The 25,478-nt window shown below is 39.6% G+C and overlaps 1 long non-coding RNA gene across 1 annotated transcript; it reads left to right on the top strand.

Annotated features, from left to right (window-relative positions):
• Positions 1–4,110: 4,110 nt before the first annotated feature.
• On the top strand, positions 4,111–5,526 carry LOC113033986 (uncharacterized). The gene is made up of 2 exons (XR_003274107.1): positions 4,111–4,369; positions 5,092–5,526. It is a non-coding gene; the product is annotated as an uncharacterized LOC113033986 (long non-coding RNA).
• The last annotated feature ends 19,952 nt before the right edge of the window (positions 5,527–25,478 follow it).

The raw sequence follows: 25,478 nt of genomic DNA, 5'->3' as shown, positions 1-25,478 counted from the left end.
GCAAAAAAATAAATTTTTAAATCGTTCCGTTTTTTAAATTCTTACACTTTGTTAAATAGCAGCCTGTAAAAAACAAATCTATGGAAAATGCCAAAGATAACACAGGTTGAGAGATGAATCCCAAAGTTATTTTGTGAAAACTTGGGCTATCTCAGCACAGTGTTCAGTGTGTCCTTAAAAAAAAAAAAATCTGAGGAAAGTAGACAAACAGGGAAGAAAAGGCCTAAAACCTTGTTTTGTTGCCATATCAAATTACAAGTTAACAAGTTTTATTCAAATCATCATCTCTATGTAGGGAGGTCAGGTGGGGTGTTGAACGGTGAGTTTCTACTGTCATCTGTGAAACAAGAGGAGGCACCGTCGTGGTTAGGTGCTCCATTTCAGCCAGTGGTATTGGAGATCATGTCACAAGTGATGGAAATATGAATGCTGAATAATATCAACAGATTTTGATCCATCATGCAAAACCATCTAGATCTAGAAGTGTCTGTTCAACAGCCTGAAAGCAAGAAAGGTTTCCGAAGAGGGTTCAGACTGCGTCGAAGAATAAAGTCAGTCATACAAAATAAAGTGACTTTCAAAACTCTGTTTTTCCATTTATGTGGATAATATGAAACAACTAGGGAGCACTCAAGACTTTTGTACTATACTGAATGTACATAATATCGGTTTATTATAGATTTACTATGCATTATCTAATAACTAATTACAAATTTTTATAAATGTAATGAGCAAATTTATGAAACCTTCCAGAAAATGTTCATAAATTATTTAGAATCCGACTATTAAACAAGTAAACACCATCATTCGATTACTTGTAAATAACTACCGGTACTAAACCAAATCGTCTATTAACTTAACACGTGTTCGTGATACTTAATGACCACATGTACTGAATTCCCTTTCACCTTTTTCTGAATTTTGAAAGGCTTTCGTTTTTAATGGAACAGGATCTGGAAAATGTAGTTTCCCTGGACTAATGGGGCTAGCACATTGTTTTGAAAGTAGGTCACTCTTCCGTCTGCACACTGACAGGTTAAAAGAGAACAATCTTTTTTTATAGGTTGAGATTTGAAAGGAGAGGGAAGAAAGATGCTCGCACGGGGACAGGCTGAGTGAAGCATGCATCTGCTAAATCAAAGCTTCATCATTTAAAGGTATATGAATCAACAGTTTCCATAAAGTGGCAGAATCCTAGTGAAGTCTTGTGATGTAGCATGCAATGTGTTTGTTTACCCTTTTGCACCTGTGGCTTAGTCATTCTAATTACATGCATTGACTGCTCTCTTTTCCTGCTTCTCTAGAAATGAGAGTTAAGGGTTTAATTAGTACGGCATGACCCTCATCAGAGCCAGCTTACCTCAATAACGCTCATCTCAATCAAAAGGAACAATAAACACATCCAGGTGCACACAAATGCAAATGGATGTGCCTTTCCAAAGGGGCGTACGCATGCGCGTTCGCTCACAAGCACACACAAAAAGCACGCACTGGGGCAAGAGGTTCCCTCGGGATTAGTCAATTATTAAGAGGTCTATCCTCCTATGAAAGAGTGTTATTGATTATTACTGCAGGTTTAATAATTCAGTTGTTTTAATAGCAGAGATATGGAAACAGAGGAGAAAATGATCAGCCAGGAAAAGGGGTGGAGCCAGAGGAGAAGTGGGAAGGGGGGGGGGAGAGAAGACGTCATGTAGAAGGAAAGGAAGAAAAATAGTGTCCGAAAGACAGCGCCTGGTTATTGAAAGACATACTTGACAAAAACCCTTTATGTTGAGATGTTGAGTTTGTGAGCTCTTCTTTATCAAGCTCTGCTGATGTTCTTTTTAACACCACAAAGTATTTCATCCTGCTCTCTCCGTCTCTCTCTCCATCAAAAAAAAGTGTGATTGTTTCTCAATTAAAAGAATCTGTGTGAATTTCTGCCCCAGCAGAAATAAATTACCAAAGACATCACTAAAGACTACATTTAAAAACAAAACTTGACTGTTTGGTGAATTTGCCATAGATGATCTATAAAATCCAGTTTATTACATATTTTGAGACAGTTTCTTTTTTGTGTTTGGTGCATTAAAAAAAATGAATTAAAGGTGCCAGGAGTCTCTTTCATCATAAAACCTAAAAATACTTATAAGCACATACTTACAAAAGCATTGCTTAATAAACAAATCACTGATTTGGACTGTTGTAAGTTAATTTCCGCTCCGGACTCTAATCAGTTCAATAGTTGCAGCTTTGCATGCATCCACTGGTGTTGCTGTGCACACTTTGAATACAAATTTAGGTCTGCTTGATTAGCGATTCAAAAAAAAAATTGAATCAAGTTGTTTAGTAATTAGAGCTATGCTTCCTAATCACACTGTCATCATGATATCATCTGCACGCAATTAGCTTCACCTACAATCAGCACCCCAGAAATTAATGTCAGCTTGGCTTACAGTTTAAGTCTGGGGAATGATGGAAATCATTGCAAACAGAGGATGTTTAAGTGTAGTTTTAACAGACCAATATGTTCTCCAATACTAATTTTGTTTATCTTTTTGTGTTACCAATGAAAAGAGGATGCTGTGTGTAGTCACTTTCTCCCTCTGTGTTTGTTTCCTCATTTTAGCTTTTCTCACGTTTAATTGCTGGGTTGTGAGTAAGGCTGCAAAAAGTATTGTGTGAATTGTAAAAAAAAAAAAAAAAAACCAGTAAGACACTAGGTGAGCTACTCTCATGCGTGCGCTTTCAATTTGCGCTGTTTTGTCCGATTTGTTTTCTCGTGTTAAAAATGCATGAACTCACTGTACAGGAGAGGCTTTCCGCTCAGAGAAGCATCGCTTCTCTAAAAAATTAAAGGCTTTTCATACTCCACTGTTTAGTGGAAATGGAGAGTTTGAGGAAGAGAAGATAGACGGCTGGCGTCGTTAACCTTCTCCGAAGACATGACCCAATTTGCCCTGAACAAAAAACAGGCTGATAAGTGTCCACACGTAACACACAGAGGCATGTAAAACCTCACATAGCCAGCCAATAAAGGTTTTAGCCTGAAAGCCTGCAGGGAGACTGGGCTAAGCTGACCCTATACCTGCAAAAACCTGAGAAAACATTCAGTTTTAGTCAGTTGACTGTGAATGTAGTTAGCTTTTTCATTTTGCTGTGACCCTTAGAGATAAAACAGGTTTTTCATATACACACACCCTGCCAACGCTTTTCTTGGTAACATAGAGTTTCATCAGCTTTACTTTAAAAGCTATTTATTTAAGATTTAAAAGGTACATTACATGTTGGTGAAGTGCCAGTGTTAAAAAATGTGATTACATTAGCACAAGGATAACTCTGATTTGCTAGCTTAAGTACTTTTTCCAAAGTGTTCCAAAAAAAATGCATAATTATTGTTGTTATTGCTGTTTTTAAATGTAGCATAAGAGCTGTTATTCCACATAATGACATAAAAGGAGACGGGCTCTGCCCCCCTATTATTATAGCATTTGAAGCTTTTTATTACATATTGTTTCTGCTTATTAGCTAAAAAGTTAGCAAGTTTCCAAACATGTGTCAAATATGTGCAATGTATCTCTGATGTCCAAATAATAAAGGTTTCATTTAGTTTTAGTCTTCAGTCTCAATGTCTTAAAAGCCTTGGCAATGCAAAGTTATCTTTCATATTTGTAGACAAATTAGTTGTACATTTATTTCATGATTTCATCAGTAAAACAAGAACTACTCAAAATTGCTATTAGCATTATACTTTCATGCTAAATGTTTATAGTAGTTTTTTTAACCTATGTAATGATAAAAAGTCTAAACGAGTTAAGCACCTAAGATAAGATTTCAGTTCTGAAAGTTCTACTGTATCCATTATTTCTACTCTTGTCTCCTATTCCTCAGCTTAAGTCGACTTACGTAAAATGGCTTATCTTACTCCACCCTTGCCTTCTCCTTTTCTTTTTCTTTGGATTTGGGACTTACACCTTTGTGTGTCCTGGAGGTTTTAGATGTGTTCATGATCCATCACAGCTGATTTAAAGGGCTAAATGACTCCTCAGCATTTCTTGAAGTTCTCCAGAGGCCTGGTAATGAACTAATCATTTGATTCAGGTGTGTTAACCCAGGGTGCGATCTAAAACCTGCAGGACACTGGCACTTGAGGCCTGGAGTTGCCTACCCCTGGACAAGTTTACTGATCACAGCAAACCAAAGCACCCGTCAGCCCACAGTACTACTGTTACCCCAAAAATAGATGTCTGTGACCTCAGAGCTGGCAACAGGCATGGGATTATTGATACTACTATTTTTGCTGTGGCAAGAGTGCTTCAACAAGGTTTCAATTGGAGAGAATTTCCAGCTACATCAGAATCAGCATCCAAATAGTGAAGCTAGTAAGGTAAGCTCAAAGCACTAATCATGGCATTAGCAAAGAACAGTAATGGAGCAAAGCTAGTTATAATTCTGAATCTGTGTCTTTCACCAGGTACAATGTTAAGTCTTTTTTTCCTTTGCTTTGGACCTGGCTGTTCAGCTAGCTGCTACTGAGGAGGCCTATGTTCCTGAAAACAGCAAAAATCATCAAAAGTCATTCTCCATTGTGCTTAACTGAGTTTTATCGGCAAATAAATTTGTATAAATAAGGCACTAAAATAAAAATACTATCATAGCCTAGATGTGACCAAGAAAAAAAACAACCAAAAACTGGTGGTTGACATGATTGCATTTATTTATTTTTCCCCCCGCTATCTTTCATTGCTACCAACTATTAGTAAGGCAATTCCTGGTGGGAAGCAACCTGTCTCAGTCTGACCTGGACTGACTGCAGTCACTCTCAAACAGATGGGAGAAGGTTTGCAATTAATCAGCATCTAATTCATAAACTCTGACAAACTGCCAACACGTTGTAATCAGTCAGTCTGCACCAGTGATGGCAACTCATCAGCTCCAAATAATGAAACACAAACCTGAAGTACTACGTTTAGTAGCAGCAACTTACTGGAAATTGTGCTAAATTTATCACCGTAGATTCCTAAAGAATAGTCTGCTTTCAGGAAAGATTTTTTTTCCCCGCTATCCTGCAGAGCATCATTTGAAGCCCATTCCCATTTTTATCCCCAGATCTCCACACAGAAAAGGATTCACTTTGTTCCATTTTGGCAGTTGACTGCAAGTGGACTCATACCTGGTCCCCATGTATGAAGTGATCATTTCGAAGACAAGGGGATATCGAGTTGATTGCACATAGTTGGAATAATTTTGATCACTCTACAGTCTCCTACCACTGTTTTCCCATGTGTGCTAAAAAAGCATTTTCAGTGTTTCTGTGTATTTTAATGTCTAATAATTTTTGCATATATAAGCTGTAGAGAACAAGGTTTACAAAGAGGTTATATGTAACATAAATGATCTTTACAACTCTGCATTATTGTCTTTTTTAGCCACTTACAGAACTGTTATATTTGTTCCCATTCCTGATGGCTTGTTGGCTGGATGTCTAATGCCAATGACACTTTCTACCTGGATTAATAAAGGAAATCTAAAACCCCCATTGCACCTCCTAAGAAGAATATTTTTACTGCTCAAAATTCCTTGATATCATTCATAAGAGATATGTTTTAAGAGCTAACAGCTTATAAGCCAAAAAGTTATTTAATTTTTTTTGGCTAATACCCAAAATTTCTGCCCTGTTCAGAGCCTTCAGTAATATTGCCACCACATGGGAATGTTTTGGCGAGTGCTATAATGTCCAGGATGACCAAACCTATACTCAAAGATACAAATTGTAATAATTTTTGTAATATTTATAGCCCATAACACAGCCCTCATTTAAACTGTTGGTGGTTTAGCCACGGAGATGTGAACCAAATCAAATAACTGCTCCACTGAGGCTGCCGAGGTTCAAACCCCAAATATACCACCGCTGTGCTCCGACTGACCACAAGTCCCAGCTGCTCTAACACCACTCACTCAAATGAGATACATGCCCGAGTACTCAGTTCATGAAGCAGGTAACTGACTGGCCCTTAAATCTCACCACACTCGCACACGCGTCCATATAGAGGCACAAGCAAGCAAACACACAGCAGCACATCCTTCCTCCCTTGATAGCGCAGGAGAGTCACTAGTGTGATTGTGTTATTGATTGCCCTGGATATGTTTTTTTTTTCTTCCTTCTTAAAAGCATTTAGCAATCTGGCAATTAGTTAGAGCTTAATGTAGGCTGTCAAAACAGTGCTATTGATCCAGCGGGGCAAGGAGGAAAGATTGATCAGTCAACTCATTACGTTGCTGGCGCTGTCTCGTCATAAACACTCCAGATGAGATTCCATCAAAAGCCCATCCCTCGTTCACTGGCTCGTTTTTGCTGCTTGCTCTATTGCTCTCCATGTATCAGGCTCCCCAGTGTTTTCTGTTGCTGGCTCCTGATGCTTGATTGCACTGTCTGCACCTGTTTTCAATACTGTCTTGGTTTATTGCTCTCATGTTATTTGCTTTGATTCAATTGTTTTGACTTTTCTATGCTCTCGCTTCCTCCTTCTGTCGCTCTCCTTCCTTCCTCTCTTCGTCGTCACTGGATTTATTGTAGCCTATTAGAAAGCAATTTATATACAGCTTTTCCTCACATTTCAGCTTCACCCATGCTCACATCATTTTCGCTTTTACCGCCCACTCGACAACTCTTAACTCCACCGTGGCAGTGTAGAAATTATACGGGACAAATAAGTTGATTCAGTTTACGGCATCACTTGAATCAATTCATCGGCCAATCATTTGGAAATCAGGAAATTGCAGATACCCTTGATTCAATTTGCCCAAACACCAGACTCGGCAGTCATTTCGTAGAGGGTCGTATTGTTCAATGGACAGATGCTACAGCCTAATAAAGGTGGCGCAGGCTGTGGGAGCTGACATTTATCAAGTATTTACAGTTTTAATTTTGTTTTTATCACACGATCCCTGCAGATGCATTCGATTGGGGCTTAAAATGAGTAGATCAAGATAAAACAATAACAAACCTTCACAGTGAAGTGAGCTTTCAAAGGAGATAGTGTGTTCGGTGAACAGCAAGCAAACAATTTTTAGAAGACTTGTTGAGCTAAAACAGCTCAAAGAATTGTTTTTTTAATTTTCCTTAAATTTGTGTGTAAATTGGGATATTTTTCTTCGTAAGTTTGTAATTTTTATAGCCAATGTCCACACGAATTAGGCTAAATGTCTCACTTTCATGCAATAAGAAATCTCATTCAGTTTTCCTCAGGAGTTTCAAATCATTTACAGCCTTGCTGATAAAAAGCACACCTTTACTACAATGACTAACTGGTTGGATTTACAAGACTTAACAATAATTAGTGTAGTTTGAGTTTTCTGGCCATCCCAGCCACTTTCCCCAAATCTCACGTCTTCCTTTTCTGACTCACTGCACACGTGCATCATGGTAATGTCTCATTAGTCCAGCTTCACGTTCTTGTTGTTTGCTATCACCAGTGAACAGTCGAAACTATGTGAAACAGCTGGTAATGTGAGTTAAGACCATTCAAACTGTCCACCACCGTTTATGATTTTCATTCTTATATTACTTCCTCGAGCTGGTGAACTCTGCCATTGCTCCCTTTCCTATTCACGCAAACTTTTCACCACTGGTGACGCTTTGTTGGACTGCACACAAGTGCATCTCTGTAGCCTATTTGTGCATCGAGTTCCTGTAATCCTTCTCTCTGCATAACCAAAAAAACCACAGAAATCAGGACAAATGCAGAAGCGTCAATCCAGCTTCAACCAAAAGAATCGTGACCCATAGACTAGACTATAGTCCTGGGGAGGTTTGAGACACTGCATTAAAGCTCTACATTAAAACGTTGTACTGAAGAAATTTTACTGATCTCCTACTGGGAAAATGGTGCTGGGAAAGATTTTCACTGGGAGTGACCAGGATGGACAGGATTAGAAATATCACAGGGACAGCTCAGGTTGAGCAATTTGGAGTCAAAAGGTTGAGCTTGATTGGACATTTAGAGAGGAGGGATTGTGAGTATATTGGCCAAAGGATATTGAAGATGGAGCTGCGAGGCAGGAGGAAAAGAGTAAGACCACCAAAGAAGGAGGGCTGGCGTGACAGAAAAGGATGCCACGGATAGGGTGAGATGGAGGAAGATGATCCACTGTGGCGACTCCTAAATGATAGATTGCTAGCCCAGGGACATTATTCATGGGCTGCCTTTACCCCCATTCTTCCCACTTTTAGGCCTGCTGACATAACCCCGCGAGTACCCAGCACTTCGGGTTAACTCCTGTTGTTTTTTTAAATGCTCTATATAAATAAAAGTGACTTGACTCGACACAGCGCTGGCAGGATTTGTATGCTCTTTGTGCTGGTGCTTTCTTTCTTCTTCAGCATGTTTTTGTTCTTTTTCTGATGGGGAAAAAAGAGATCTTGAGTGAGAAAATTAAGTGCACGAACAGACGTCGTCGTGCAATATAACAGATATGGCTGATGGACTTTCAGATTCACCTCATGTTCCATTTGTCTCCAGTCCATTCAGCCCTTTATCACTGCTGCACTTACGCTTGTTTTGAGAGTGTTTCACTTGATAACAGCTTTCAAATGGGATGTCAGCACATTTAGAGAGGAAAACAGCGGCATCATAAAAGATAGAACTGAAGTTGGGTTTCTGAATCAAGTCTAGACATCTGTTCTTACCAAAAGCCTTCTATCTGTGTTTGTCTTTCTTTCGTCATCGCTGTTGTTTTTCCTCTCACTCCGTATCGTCTTTCTCTTTTTTTCCCCCCCTCATATTTTCAAACCACTGCCATCTCTTCCCCTCTCTCCACCTGCTCCCTCTCCTCTCCAATCTCCCCTTGTGCCCCAACAACTGTCTTATATTTCCAATGATGATTTGGCCCATAAATCTTGATAAAGCCACTGGCTGTTCTCTTTCGGTGGAACAGGAAACTCGTACAGGAACTGGAAGAGACAGAAGATGAGGAATGACTCCTGCTCATAAGTTTGTCCCGTTTTTTGATGTTTTACGTCCGCTGGGAGGGAGAATTCTTGTGGATTGAGAGCGCCTTTTTCATCGGGATTCACTTGAGTGATCTGCAGAGGTGTTGTTTGTAATCATAGACCTTTCTGTATTTGGGCAGCAATCCTCATAGCCCTATTTGTATCTGTATCTAATCCTTTTTGCTTTTGTTTAAAGTGATCCAGCTCTGCTCATTGTTTTCCAGGCACCTCATTTACCATAATTAAACCATTCAGCAAGAAACCTGCGAAAAATAAAATTGCTTTTTATTATAGCCTCAGCAAAATGGCACAGGAAGAGAAATCATCAGCCTTCTTACATTTACATGTATTTACTGCTGTTGTGTTTTGCAGAAAATGGTCCTGTTTGGCTACAGCACCTTTAACTTGAGTAAATGTCTTTGTTCTGCTGTGGTTATCAGGATGGAGCATCCCTGGAGATGTTTCCAGCCGAGTACTGTGTGTAGTTTCTTGGCAACAAAAGCAGCATTGCACAGTTTTCTTCTTGTATACTGGATGTCATCTCACTGACTTTTATTAAACAAAGGCGGGGGCCCTATAAAAGAAGTAATAGGGTCATTCTCCTGCAAATTTACAGGTTACTATTACTCATTTTCAGCTAGCTCATTTTCAGTTAACTGGTGCCCTATTCACGAAGGCAACACCTCCCTAGAGACTGGTCAGCGACCCCTGGGAAACCTTCAGTCGCTAGGGAAACATCTGTGACCTCAAGTAAAAGAAGCCCCAAAGAAACAGATCATAAAGACAGTACGGCATCACAAATCTTGCAGTTGTGCTGTTTGCTAGCAGTCGCTCATAGGGCCGCAGCAAACTTCAAGTGATGAGGTTTTGGGCACAGGATCGTGTACCTCTTTATGAACAATTTAATAACAGAGACTGTCACCAACCTCCAGCAACCACATGCTAACCGGGTATGGGATACACACATTTTTTTTCCTCACTTGGTCACTAGGACTTCATGGATGTGGTGTTAGCAGTTGACTCCACTGGAACTCTAACTGCTAAATGGTTCGTGTAAAAGGCTGTATGACTGAGAAATGCGAGCTCTTTAAATTCGGCCTCAGTCTCAGTAAGTAGAGATTCCATGTATTTTCTTTTGTCTAATGGCAATGAAGACCACTCCTTTTAATAAGCAGTCTTCAATAGGGGAAATAAATCAAAGCTTAACAGCAGCCTACCAATGGTTAGCTGGAAATGTCATGTCCTTAGCTGAATTGCTAATGACAATAGCTTTAACCTCCTGAGACTGGAGTTCTTGTTTGGGATGCATTTTTAATTTGTCCTAGCTGTTTGAAGCTAAATGTATAAGAGAGGCAGAAAAGCCTATGAGAATGCAGAGTATCGTGTTTAAAACAATTATTACTGTGTCACCTCAGAGTTGCAGACAATCCCGTTTTTGGCATGTGGCGTGGGGTTTTACCTTCATTCTCATGCTGAAAGAATCACTTTATGAAGAAATGGCTGGGTCCTATCTTAATGTCACCTTTTTTCACCAACACCATAATGTAAGAAGTTAGTGAAATAGCCTAACCTTGGTTCGATAAAAAAGGCCAACAGGAATCAAGTTTGTTTGTTGCTTCCAGCCGTTTGATTCCTTCAGCTTCACACGATCTGTAGTGTCCAGCACCAAAGCAGAGAGTCGCACTTTAAACATGAGACAGCAGCAGGCACCACATTATTTATTCAATCATTCGTTCCCAACACAGCAAGACTCTGCACTGCTGTTGGACATTTTAGTAAGTCTGATGTGTTTACTGTTTTTGGATGTGTGCATTCTCAAATTCAAAGTCAGTATTTGCAGTGGTGATTACTGTTTCAATATTTGAGCATAACGACCTGTCTAATCATTAATTTCGGTGGTCTGTACTGGCAGGAAAATTAATGATAAATGTGCCATTAAGATTGTAATATATATAAATTATACGCTGTATTCCCAGTTATGTAGCCTGTTAATGAAAATACATTTAGCTGTGTCATAAGTTAGATAAATTAATATTACACATGAGCAGGTTTTTCAGTGTTTAGGATAAACTAACAATGATATTTATGAGCAATGCACACATCATATTTGGACTGCCTTGGCTGTGCCTGCTGCATGTTTTGTGCTGTTTGTCCTTCTGTGTTACCTTGCAGGTTTCTGGTAGGCAGGGGTAGTGAGAGTAACAGGGAGCACCTGGCCAGTGTCCCTAGAGCATTTAAACTGTCTTAAGCGGTCCCTGGAGTGCTGGCTCTCTCAGGCTTTGCTGTATCTCCATCCACCCAGCACCATGCTATTTGTCTGGTTGACTTCAGCCTTGTTATTTTAGGTTTTATGCTCTGCAGACACACCTGTTTTATGGCTTCTTGTGGTTATTAACCTGATAAATTTTGGGACTCTCCCTGTTTTTTTCATGGCTCGTGAGCTGGACATGATTTGTTGGTACTCTTATTTAACACACAGTGTGACCAGGTTTAACTCTGTTGCAAAGTATTACATGCAAGTATGTACTGTGTTGTGTCTTGCTGCACACTCAATCATCTAGGTAAGGAAATCCCAAAATGTTGATTCTGTTGATCTGGACGGAGCATTTTCAGTGAGACGTAGCGTCTTAGGAACGAAATATAAGTAATATAGCTGTGTAGGATATTTAGCTGTTCATTTCATGTATGCTCAAACCCTCTTTAAGCATTAAATTAGTGTTTTCTGAATTCAAAAAAGATGATCAGTGACAACATTGTTATTTTCAACTTTACATATCTGTACACACAGATGACACTTTTTGCAATCATATATTATATACATAAACTATACTATTAGACCATAATTATTGATCAGCTGATGTGTATATCACTTGAATGTTGCAGCTGTTGATGATTTTAATTACTTATATATTGCTAGGTATCTTGATCTTATATAAATATTATTCATATAGTGCCAATTCACAACAACAGTCCCCAGAATGCAACTAAGTAACTAAATAAGAATAATAAGTAACTAAAACTTTTAAATAAATGCTATGGAGTACAAAGTAAAGTAATTATTCAAAACCAAGCAAATACATTCAACCCGTGTTTCAGTAAAGTACTTGAGTAAATGTACTCAGTTACCTTGGGCACTGCAAAATTGACAAACCTGTATTTCTGTGGCACTGATGGAGGGGGCCGTCATCGTTCATTCCATCTAAGTGCTGAATCTTAACCTGTCCGTATTCAAGTGTTTTCTTAAACATAATAAAGAGCGTGACTCATGCTTCAATTTGTATGAATGAATAATTTCAGGAAAACACACGAGACCATATACTGGTCAACATTCTGCACAAATCTCTCTTTTTTTTTTTTGAAGTTTCTTCATGATCCCACATAGCAGACGAGTCTGACCCAGGTATGGTGTCAAACTGGCACTGCTGGCTGACTTCTGACATGGTAAATGGTATGTCATCCAGATGTGGGTCAGGCCTGGCATAGATTGCACTGTTCATGTAATGGCATGCCACATCTGGCCCAATTGTGGTTTGGTTTATGTGGCCCAGGCCCATAGAAAACAGGTTTGACCCAGATCTGGCATCAAGCTGGCACTTCTGACTGGTGTTATGGCAGGGTATATGTCAACCAGATGTGAGCCAGGTCTGGCATAGATGGCACTGTTCATGTGATGGCATGCCACATCTGGCCTGATTGTGGTTTAGCTTATGCGTCCCAGCCTCTGTCTGCGGCCATCGAAAGGTCACTTGTAACTTTGAGGAGAGCTGTTTCTGTGGAGTCTAACTTTCTAAAACCTGATTGAAAGTTACAAAAGATTGAAAGTTAAAAATAGTATGCTCCTCCAGTGCCTTCTTTACTTGTGACCAAATTACTTTTTCTAATATTTTAGAAATGAAAGGAAGTTTTGAGATGGGCTTGACTGAAGTACCAGATCCAGGTTAGGCTTTTTCAGCAGAGGTTGTTTAAAGCACAGAGACAGAGCCAGTTTATCAACATGACCACAGAGGAGCCAATGGTATAAAAAAATTTACAAAATAAAGTAGGACTTCAGCTGGACTCGTTGAGGGTTTCATTTGGGTCAGTAAAGAAAACAGTAAAGAAACTGGATGAAAGAATTCCATAATTACAGAGTGTGGAAGATCATAGTTAAAGGGGTTATCTAAGGGAGTTATGTTACCTCTTAGGCCACTGATCTTATCTTGAAAAAAATCTTAAAAAGTCACTGCAATCCTCATGCTGACTGAGTTAGATTCCCCGTGTAACGCAGATGAGGCTACAGTGCATCGGGTAAAATGCTAGAGCAAGCAACCCCTGATTAGTGAGGAAAAATGATTTCTGCAGTGGGAAAAGTAACAATCTGTAATTGGGATTTGGTTCAGGAGGAGCAGAACGGAATCACCAAGAAGACCGGAGGTTGTTTCAGCAGGAATTATAATACTTCCGAATGTCTTGGTGAGTGTCGTGAATGTTACCGTTGCTAGCTGATGTAACGAGCATTGTACCCACTTCCCAACTCTATCAGTGTGTGGGTGTGTTGGGTAGGCGCTGATGAAGTTTTCAAAACAGTGTTTTGGAGTATTCAGTTGTTCTTACTACTATTATAAGAATATGTTTTATGTTCAAGTTACTGTAACTGTGTGACAGTCCTGCCTGAGCCAGTGCTCTTTATTCAATTTTCTTTTCTCCCACTTACTTGCTTGATCACCTGTGAAGGTTACTGCTGCTGCAGGCAAAGTGTAAAATGTGACTGGAGTCCCGGAGCTGGATGAAGATCAAATCGTTACCATTGTTTCCAAAGGTTGATTTAAAGGAGATGAGAATATGGTTTTGTACAGGGAAAATTATTTCAATGTTAAATGCTCAATAAACCTTATTGTAAGGTGAGTTCAAGTTGTTTCAGAAAACCTTGATAACTTTCTGGTTAAAGATAATCAGACTTCATAAACAGTGGTTAAAACTTAACCAATTCTTTCTTTTGGGAAGAGAAAGCTCTGCTGTTATGTTTTTTCCCCCCAGTGCAGACTTGTACTGTTTTATTAGTTCAATGGTGTGTTAGCATTTTGTATAAGGATAGAAATATAGCCATATTCATATGTCAAACATACTTATTTACTGTTATACAGATGCAAGGAACCATTCTTTTTATATCCAGTTGATTCCAGAGAGTTGGGAATATTCAAAGTTTTTAACCTGTCCAAGGATGTGAAGTACTTTCAGATGGAATAAAGTGTACAAAAGTACATCAGATTGCCATTCTATGATGACTTTGTTGTTGTGCCCCTGATACATTCAAATGAATGTCTGTACAGGAATAACAGAGTCAATTTCTGAGTTGATGAACCCCCACCTTTTCAGTTTGAATGGCACTGTGATTTTGTGAGAGTTAAGTAGCACTTTTGGCACCAAATACACCAAGTACAGTCTTCTCATATTGCTCCTGTGTTCTGCAGTTCTTTTTAAATAGTAAATTATAGTAAGAAGAAAATGAACAAAATTCTTTACATTTACATTATAGGCCATTCATCACATTGTTATTTCTGAGAAAACAAATGAAGTGGAAATGGTACCATCGGAGAACAGTGTTTGTGGCCACCAAACAAAGTGGATGTTGTTAAAGCAACAAAGAGCCAGGAAAAATCTGGAGCAGGCTGGAAAACATATTTGTTCCAAGTTATATTCACATCAAGTAAGTACAATTGTGAGACTAGTCTTTGGTAGGGATGGGTACCGGTATCTGGTGCCATGATGGCAATGGTTCTGACATAAACGGTAGTAACCAGACCGAAAAGCAGCGCACATTTCGGTGCTTTATTTCGGTGCTTTTTTTTCCTGAGCTGTGATACACTTTAGATTCTAGCCAATCGTTTTACGTTTCCGAGGATAGTAGGCGGGTCCAGGTACGTACGTCCTTTTAGAGCAGAGCTACAGATTAAAAATGACCAAGGCCAAGCGGTCAGCGGTGTGGTGCCTGTTATCGGACCTGGAGTTAGCAACATCCCCCAAAAACCCGAAGACGAGAGTCCTGGCCCCTAGCCCTGCCAGTGTAGCAGAAATGATGAGGATGATGATGGCAGCAGCAGCCGTTCTTCTCTGCGTGAGTAGCTTAATGTTGTTCGTGTATAATTTACGTTGAGTAGGCTAATCACGTTATTACATTAATGCATGTAAGGTGAACTAGCAAACACCGTCGTAGTTACATGCGGCTCTTGTTTGATGGCAGATACTCCCTTCTCCCTGACCAAAAAGGCTAAAATGACCAAAGAAAAAGTGGAAAACAGTTAAACATGAGAGGTTTTTGGACAAAGTTTGTGTTTTTTCCATTGTTTAAGCACTGCTTCCAGCCAAGAGTGATACCATAAATCCCCTATAGCTGCAGAAAAGGCTAACATTGTTATCTTTTTACAAAAAAATACAGCTGAACATGAGAGGTTTTTGGACCAATTTTGTGTTCTCCATTCTTCAAGCACCGGTTTGAGCACCGTTTAAGCACCGGCACCGTTTCAAAAGTACCAGTTTGGCACCGGCATCGGATAAAACCTAAACGATACCCAACCCTTGTCTTTGGTAACTGTGTATATAGGCAAAAGTAAACACAAACAAATGCAAATACAGTATCCCTGTGGCAAGAAAGTATCAGTCAAATTATTTAAATATAACCAGTTGTATTTTGTGCGTGTGAATATCACAAAATTAACCATTAAGTACTTGTTATTTTGTAGATGATTATAATGAGGTGAGGCTAAAGCTTCCAGAAGCTGTTGAACACACTGACCTTGGGACAGATGGGGATGATTCTCCAATTAAACCCAAAAGGAGAAGAATGTAAGTTGTTATGTTATAGATATATTTTACATGCCTGAAATTATGTGCATTTTCAATTTTAATAACATCAAGAATGTAATTAGACCTAAGAGCATCCTCTTCCCTGACGAAGATGAGATGGCACATGTCTTTCCAAAACCTAAGCCATGGAAGAAGTAAGACGTTTGAATTGTTTATTTGGGTTTAATCTTCTGCTACTGGTCTGTAAAATGTTAATCCAGTATTTGTTATATCATTGCAGACTAGCCGAACTGCTTAGTGCTCCTAATATTCTTTATTCATTTGGCCCCGACCCCCAAGCAAATGATACAAGGGAGAAAGCTGTCTTAACAGCAAAACCAGGGTAACCCCTACTGTTAATTTGAATTTGATTTTTTATTCATTTATCGGAATTTTGTTTTGTGGCGTGGGCGTGGTCTCTGTCCCGCTGCAGAGGGGCGGCACAGTGAGCTCCCTGGGCGGCACGGAGGCGGTGTGAACAGGTGTGCTGAGGACGCCTGATTGATTGTAACTCTTTTTATGTTGCAGTGACAGTTGAGGAGGGCTGGTGAGCGGACGTGGCAGCCGAGCGGGAGTGCCCGTGTCCCGAGCGTGTGGCGAAACCACAGTGAACTATTATAATAAAAATAAACGTGCTGTCACCAAACCATGTGTATGTACGGCGGGGTCCACCTTCACATTTTTGAATTACATCGATCTGTTTCTTTGCATACAAAATGGACTGTTCACTTTGAGTTTTTATTCATTCCTTATTCCTTAAGAACTTATTCCATTTGGAAAAACACCAACAAAAGAATCCAATACAAGTACACAATACAAAAGTACAAAATAAATAATATCTAATGCTAAACATGGTACTTGCAGAGTGCACCATACTCCTGAGCTGGACCAGACTGACCATACAACCCCCAGCCAGAGAGACCGTGCGTCTCTCAGCCACTGCCAGAGAATGAGAAGGAAGGATCTGTGAAAGTGAAACTGTTGTGATTTGTGTTCCAATGGGTTTTATGTGTGTGTGTATTCAATTTGATAAAGTTTTTTTTTAACAATATTTCAATGTTTGAACAATGTTGCTTTCCAAAATGTTTACTTTTGCACAATTTAGGTTCCAGCAGCAGTATTATTTGATATATTGTTAATTATAAATTATATGAATTATTCCATTTAAAAATAAATATTTTATAACTGAATCATCTTCGTTGAGACATTTTTAATCTGTGCTAAATATGGCACATGTTGTTATTACATGGCTTGATTAAGGTACACATTGGGCTGACATCTGGGGCCAGAGCTGAAACTGTTCTGGGCCAGCACAGGACCACCAGTGTGCAGTGTTGGGAAGGTTACTTTTAAAATGTATTCCATTACAGATTACAGAATACATGCCCCAAAATGTATTCTGTAATGTATTCCGTTACGTTACTCAATGACAGTATCGTATTCTGAATACTTTGGATTACTTAATATATTATCATGCTTTTTACAACAACGTGAATGTACTATTGCTGTGATTTATTACTATTACTGAAGGTCCGCGGCTCCGAACCGTAGTAAAGGGACCTTTGGCTAATATCTCGGGTTCCATGTCGGCTCGTAGCCGAAAAAAAGCTTTACTTTGTTGTCTGGGTCAACTTTGCTTGCGAGAGACAGAGAGAGGCGTTGAAAGGCTGCTCCAACGGAACTTATTGTTTTCAGAGGAAAACACGAACACAGCGTACAGTCGAGTCTTAATAGCTTACTTACAACTGGGCTCGTCAGGCACTCTTCTTGGCTGCAGTGGTTATTATTGTTTCTGCTCGATGACAGCTCGTACTTTTCCACTGTCCTTTTTCTCCCTCCTCGCGCTCACAGACACATAACGGGTATGGCAGTCCATTCTCCCTGCAACACGGACTACACTGGCCATGATGCTACATTCTTTAGAGCTATGCCTGTAGCATTCTGCCTATTAGCTTAGCACAACAACAACAACAACAACAACAACAAAAAGGTGCTCTCTCACCCAGGAAACACACAGTCGCAGAGAGAGAGAGAGCGTCGCCCTGTAACCATGGCAACCGTAGCGCTGCCGCTTGGAACAACAGAACGTAGCTGTCAAACAAACCCAAACAATCCTGACCCGCCACATTATGAAACAGGAAAGTACCGCAGTGTAATCCATTTATTTCAACAAAGTAACTGTATTCTAAATACCACCTTTTTAAATGGCAACTGTAACGGAATACAGTTACTCATATTTTGTATTTTAAATACGTAATGGCGGTACATGTATTCCGTTACTCCCCAACACTGCCAGTGTGTCTGCAACTGGCCTCGTGCTGGCCCATGTGTGGGTCACCTCTGGCAAACCAGATCTGGGCCACCAAAGGGCCGTCATTCTTTGCGGTATGTGGGCCATATGTAAGCACATTGTGTGGGCTAGATCGGGGCCATACCAATTTTTCTATGTGGGATATTGGTAAAAATATAAGCACTCAGGGGATCAGCTCCTTTTTTCCCTCGAGCAGGAAAAAAGAAAAGAAATTTTCACTTGAAAGCAAAATAACATTTGAAAATAACAATGCTTAATTAAAAAAGTTGCTCACTCTGCTTTGTAATGCTATTTACACACAGAAACAGACGTTTGAGTGGGACCGCATGAACACTCCTCCCTGCTGTGGTGGTGATGTCACCATGCAGGTGCAGCAGCGAGGGATTAACCACTAATGAGAGCTTGTCATTGCTTTAAAAATATCTAATTGGTCCACGTCATTACAAAGCAGTGTTGGCATGTCTCGTCTTTGTCGCCACTGCACTATTGTTCTGTGTGTTTTCTCTCAAAGCCCACATTTCTGCAATAATGATAGATTTCCTCCAAGCAACAGTTGCTCTTTTGTTCTGGGATGAGGCTGCTGTTAATGGCATAGTATTAAGGTACATCCTGTCTATAGTTAGTAACAGCATTACTGAGGCTTTGATGTACAGCATAAGACTCTAAGCCCTAGCTTGGCTAGCATTTTATCTTTAGCTTCAAAACTGAGAAAAGAGGAAGAAGATGTTGTGTTTGTGTGGTTTCAGTCACTCAGCTCTAGTGACACATCACGTTTACATGTGTCATCACTCATTTGACACATTATGTCAGACTTTGAACTCAATGCAGATGTTTTTGGGAACAATTTTCAAGTCGTTTGTTTATGTCTTGTTTTCCCAAATTTTCTTCCCTGGGGCCTTGCCGTCAAGAAGCTTTTTAACTGTCTCAGTGACTTCGCCCCCAGAGATGTGCGAGTCATCCACCTCATCCACAGACTCTGCTTCCTGTGCAGAACACGTGTTAGTAGAAGGAGATCCTCAAAGTATTCCTTCCATCACCTGGCTATATCCTCAGCTGGAGTCAGCAGCAACACACCTGTACTATACACCATGTGAGTAGAGCACCACTTTCTTCCTGCTGAGTCACCTGATGGTTAGACAGAATCACTTTGAGGCAGATCAAAAGTCTTTTTTCATGGCCTCACTAATCTACGTCCATGCCTGTCCAAGCTGCACTCTGCTTGGCCTGCTAGTGCTCATCAGTTGCCTCCAAAGTCCCACAGGCTAACCAAGCTCGATAGGACCTCTTCAGCTGGACTGCTCCCTTAACCTTCGGTATCCACCTTCTGGTTAGGGTGTTACCAACATGGCAGGCACCAACCACCTTGCAGATGCAGGTCCATGCAGCAGCCTCAGCAATGGATGTGCAGGAAATATTCCATTTGGAGTCAATCTCCCCTGTTTTATAGCAAATTTCATTATTTCTGCCATTACTGGATAAATAAATTCATGAGATTTAGACACAAACTCTGCTTTAATGTTTCCCAGTTTATCATTTTCTAATCTAATCTGATATCAGTCTTTACTGAGAAATAATGGCTCGTTTACAGCCCAGCAGAGAATTTTTAACTGAGTTACAGTTAATAGCCAAAATTCAGTAATAGTAACTGTATTGCCATAATAAGCCTTTGGTCCATAATGTTTGTTTTCCCAGAGTGCTTCAAAGCCACAGCTGTGATTCTGGAGCCTCTTGCTGCTCCTGACTGAACCACCTGTGAGCCATCAGCCTGCAGCCTAATCAACCACTGTCCAAAAGGACCAGCATCAGATTATCTTACTCAGTATGGCAAGCAGACCAGTTTGCTTATGCTTTCTCATGCTAATCATTCTGTGTGTATTCCTGCTAAGTTAATCCTTGCTCATGCATTTCTCCTGACCATAGCATGGATATGTAGTCTTTAATTAAACATAGGTTTTATTTCAAAAACATATATTTAATATGTTGAAGGGATGAAACCATGTCTCATCCCTTCAACATAGTTTTGAAGGGATGAGACATTTTAAATAAGGAATACAGGTTGCCACTATGAATAGAAACAAATTGGATCCTGATGGGATGAGCTGGGAAATGACTGGAGCTGACCTCTGAGAATGATTGAGCTAATTTTCAGTGGAAAACATGTCGAGGTTCAGACTTTGAATTTTCCGACAACTGTAGCTATCATTTTGATATTTGATATAACAGAATATCAATTTGAGCCCATTTCGAAATTAAATGTTTCGAACACAATTGTCTGCAGATGCATTTAAAAAGTTACTTTAAAATTCAGGGTTTTTCCTTCAGGCTCCACTGACTCTTTTAAAAACAGCTGCAGACATTTTCATACAGAAAAAAGCTTTTAATTCGTTTGTTGTTTTATGTATTATTCTGTTGCTTTACCTTGTTTTATATTATGATATTATTTCTTATTTTACTGTTAAGCACTGTAATTTTAATCTGTAAAAAGTGCTTCATGAATACATTTTACTTACTTACTGAATGATAATATCAGTATCACTGCCCCATCATTAAAACAAGAGCAGACCAGAGACTATAATTGCTATAATTGCAACCCTCGTGGCATTAAAAGTTGGGAGAGGTAAAAAAAGAAATTTAAAACATTATAAAATCGGATAACTTGCAAATCCTATAAGGTCAAAAGCCACAAAGGGGACAGAGATAAATGGCTCTGTTCACTTAGATCTATATCTCTAATATGGATGCTTGTCAGGGAAAGTTAGAGGTCTCAAAAAACTCTTAGATTCTTCAGATACCTTCTTGCTGTCTGTGCACCAACTTTCATGGTGACCTCTGGACTGGTGTTGCCACTTTTCACAGCACTAATTGGTGGTGCTTATTTTACTAGCACTGATCTGCTGTGTCGAACAAAGTTTCTGCGTTGCTCTTCATTCAGTGACACTGTAACTGCACTTACTGTTTTGTTTATGTTTCTCATTTATTGTTATCAATATTTATTCTTTGTTCACACATCATGTCAAGTATGTCTTGACATGCTGAAAGTGGATCTCTGCCAGTGCAGCCTTGGCAAGATGTCTGTTCTATAATGAGATTTTGTAGGAGCACATCGGCTTTTCTAATAAGATGTGTTGCTTTTACACACAGACGTTTTGAGTGCTTTACACTGATAAATACTACTTTACATCCAATCAAATGTAATTATGATTATGATAATGACGTCTGCTTCTTCTTTTGATTGATCCCTTTGAGGGTTGCCGTGTTCCCAGCATCCTCTGCTCAAAAATATGTGTTCATCACTCTCTTAAATTTTTCACCTTCACAGTGCAGAACATGTTTATTACTGGAAAGTGAATTTTTCTGTCGAAGCTCTGAGCTTTGTCTATAATGCTGTCATAAAGCTGTGAGGAACAAGGTACCGTATAGTGACAGGTTCATGTGAGAAATGGTTATAATTATCAATTTTCTAGTGGTGATTAATACACATTTGTACAATAAAGACAGACATCACACAGCAGTTCTTTTGAGTTTCCCCATAATGTACCAAAGATGTACAACTGTACCGCATTTTTACTTTTTTTTTGTAAAACAAACTTTTAATCAAACTTTTTTCACTTGATCACTTGATCACTAAACAATTAATGTTACACATGCTATGTCCACATAAAAAAGAAAGAATAAAATATATGTAAAATATTAATTTTCAGAATTATGTCAAATATTGACAGGGCCAATAACAAAGATCTGCTCTTTGCATTTTTTAATTTAATTTTTATGGCACAAAGTATGTTATAAGATAAGATAAGATAAGACTTTATTGATCCCACAAGGGGGACATTTTTGCGTCACCTCAGCTCAGGTAACATATCAGAAGGAAATACAAAAAATACAAATAAGTACAATCAATGAAAAAAGTAAGATAATACACTAATATACACATGATCGCATACACAGTATGTGATTATGGATATGGTTGGAAATATGGAAGACAAATTATATAGCTTGATATAGCTATTGTACCACTACTATTCCTATTTATAGACATGTACACACACACGCACACACACACCACACACACCACACACACACACACCACACACCACACAACACACACACAAACAAACAAATGAAGAAAAAAGCATGAATACATATAAATTAAAACACTATCTCCCCTAGAAGTGATTTCAGATTTACATCTATTACATTTAAACCTATTTGGCTAATTAAATATCTCTGATTTAACCTTTGGAAAGGCCAGGTGAACTGGATTAGGAAAAATTAGCGATCCCAAAGAGAAAAAAAAAGTGAAGAAAAATGATGATTTGACAGGCAGTTAGCATTAGTTCAGTCCCAGCGAATGTGTCCTTGTGCTTTTGCCCCTTGTTATTTTAGCAATTTTGGAAAGTACAGTAGTAGCTGCACTGTGGTGCTCCGAGTGTCTGCCTATACTATTTATTTGAAATCCAAGCCATAAGATATCAACTAAATTAAAAATCTCTTAAAACCAGACCCTTAAAGCTGTGACTCAGAGAGCTTAAAGTATCCTGGCTCTAGAGCGATCTAGCCAACAGTGGCTGCTGCTCCTGTTGCCTTGTTGCTGATTCTGATTGTGAGGTGGTGGAGAGAGGGATTTGGCGTCTGTAGTGCTACAGGGTCATTTTAAAAATTCAGATGCATTGCAGTACTTGGATACCTTGTAACAACATTTAGATGTGAGAAAATATGAGGTGCTGGCTATTTGGAGCCATCCCGCTCTGCTAGCTGGTATCAACCCACTTACAGAAGGACGTGGATGTCGAAGGTGCTGACCCCATCAAACAGATATTTTATTCTGAGGAAAAGAAAAGGCAGTTGGAAGCTGAAGCTCGGTACATATTTAATAATGGTGCACACTGAGATGGCCCTGAACTTGTCTTTGTGTTATAAAGGTTTGAAAAGTTTGCTCAGAATCGTAGGCTGACTCGTGGTTGGTTTCTTTCCATGGAAGATCGTATTGATCAGGTTAGCATGTGGGTAAATTTGATCTTTTGAAAGGTTACTGGCAAGTGCCACTCACAAAAAAGGGCATAGGGGATTTGGGCATTTGGCAACACTCTCCAGTCTGTACTCATATGTAGTCAAGCCATTTGGGTTGTGGAGTGTTTGTGCCTTTCCCCCCCAGTGGCTAATAATCTGGGTGGTTTCCTGTCTGGTTGATTGTTTGGCATCATGAGCTCTCACCCTTCCATTGTGAGAGGTTACCAAGACTGCAGTAACATGCTTGGGAAGGTGTTGGATCCACCGCTCCTGGTTTTGGTTTATTTATTTTTCCCTGGACGACACTAGCATACACTTCTTGTGGTTCCCAGTTTCAAAATGAAAAGTGCAAGGCAGAATGACAGATACCCTTTCTCATGTAAGATCCTGTGGTTTTCTTGCTACAGGCTCAAGCTGCTGGGGGACTTCCCATGATGCAGTGAAGTTTTTTGTTTTCCTTTTTCCCCCCCTTCCAATGCATTAATTTGACACTAATGCATGGCCTTAACCTTTGTCCTCTCTTCTTTATTTTGCATCCTTTTTGGGGGTTGTGGTCTCTTTATGCGCCCCACTTCTCTCTCATCTCCAAACCAATCAGTCGCTGACCCTCCCCACGCCTGGTTCTGCTGGAAGTCTCTTCCTGTTAAAAAGGATGCTTTTCCTCTCCACTGTCACAAAGTTCTGCCTATAGGGGATTTCCTGATGACTGGGGTTCTCCTCTCTAATATTGCAGGCTATTTACTTTGAATTGAACTCAACTTATCAATTAATTGCCAATACTAATGGTTAAATTCTTCAAAAAACACACGTATTGCAGGATGAAGTCCTCATCTCGCCTACTTTTCATTGGCTATGAGCTGGCCTGTGACATCAAGAAGTAAATGTGATTCTTTTATTTTACCAAAATATTCCTCAAAGATTCCTCAAAACAGTGATTTTTAATCCTAAACATCACCTTTTACTGACATGGAGACCAGCCTATTGAATTTATGAATTGGTAGTACTTGATTTGTTTTCCCTTTTAGTGTAATTAGTTACTCAAGGAAACTACTAACCTACTGATGTGGAATCCGCTCTTGTTATCTTTGTTAAGACCATAATTATTAAGGTTATGTGTGGCAGTTGATGTAATTAGAGCTAATTAAATGCCTTTTTAAAATTTTCAATCCCCTTTCTGTGTGTTTTCAGTGTGTGTGTAGACGAGCATGTGCACTCAACTCAAAGTATTTTCCAAAATGGGCACGGGGAGCCAGCCTAAACAGACGCACAGCACACACGCCGCTTGTTGTTTCTATATTTCATTGTTTCAGTTAGTCGACACTAAAGAACCAGACATCCAGCCCTCGCTGCCTCATTGTTTCACACCAGAGCACAATGCAGCCAACATCAAGCGCAACACACACACGCGTTACATAAGCGTGCGTTGTCCACGATCATACAGAAGATGTCTTAAAGTCATCCTTACAGCTCGACCTATGTGTGCTTTATGAGTCCATTAATTAACAGTGTTATTTATGATGTTCGGTTGCTGAACACAGAAATTCTCAACTACAAGCTGCTTTCTTTATACTCACACAAACCTACAGTGGTCCATCTCAACACCTTGATTCTTTTCTTTTTCACCCGTTATGTTGTAGATTTGTGTTGGATTTACAGTGTCCTGCTACACGACCTGATTAGGGGAAGTTTTATCTGCTGTCACACAAATTATTCTAGAGTCAAATGTGTTCACTCAATGACTGCAGGTCGCACAAGTCCTGTGGCCCTAAATCAAGCCCAAATCATCACCTCTCCATCATCGTGCTTGACAGTTACTATGAGGTGTTTGTGTGCGGTTTTCGCCAAATATGGTGCTGTGCATTATGACCAAACATGTCCAGCTTGGTCTGAGCTGTCCAGAGAGCTGTTTTTTTTTTGTTTAGATGCAATTGTGCAAACCTTAAGCATGCAAAGTTGCCATGTTCTTCTTAGAAAGAAGATGGTTTTTCCTATAACCCTTCCAAACAAGTCTTTTTTTTTTGTAGCATCATGAACTTTAACATTTAACATGCTAGCTGGGGCATGTATAGTCTGAGATGTAGCTTTTGGGCTTTTCTGTAGTTTCATAGTCTGACTTTACAGTGACTATGTTGGGAATGCCACTCCTGGGAAGATTGTTGCATTGAGTACCTGAATGCTCCAGACTAGAAAAGCAGAAATACCTGCTGCTGATTAGTTAATCAACCTCATTTGATCAGCAGCACCTGGCTGTTGCTTACCCAGGCAGTATGCTAAGTCTAAGTATCTCCCACACACATAGTTCACACACACACTTACACTAAGGTGAATTTTTGCATTTCTTATTTCCTTCCCAACGACATT

Source organism: Astatotilapia calliptera, chromosome 12 (genome assembly GCF_900246225.1).
Source record: "Astatotilapia calliptera chromosome 12, fAstCal1.2, whole genome shotgun sequence".
NCBI lineage: Eukaryota > Metazoa > Chordata > Actinopteri > Cichliformes > Cichlidae > Astatotilapia > Astatotilapia calliptera.
This window is presented reverse-complemented; position numbering and strand designations above follow the sequence as displayed.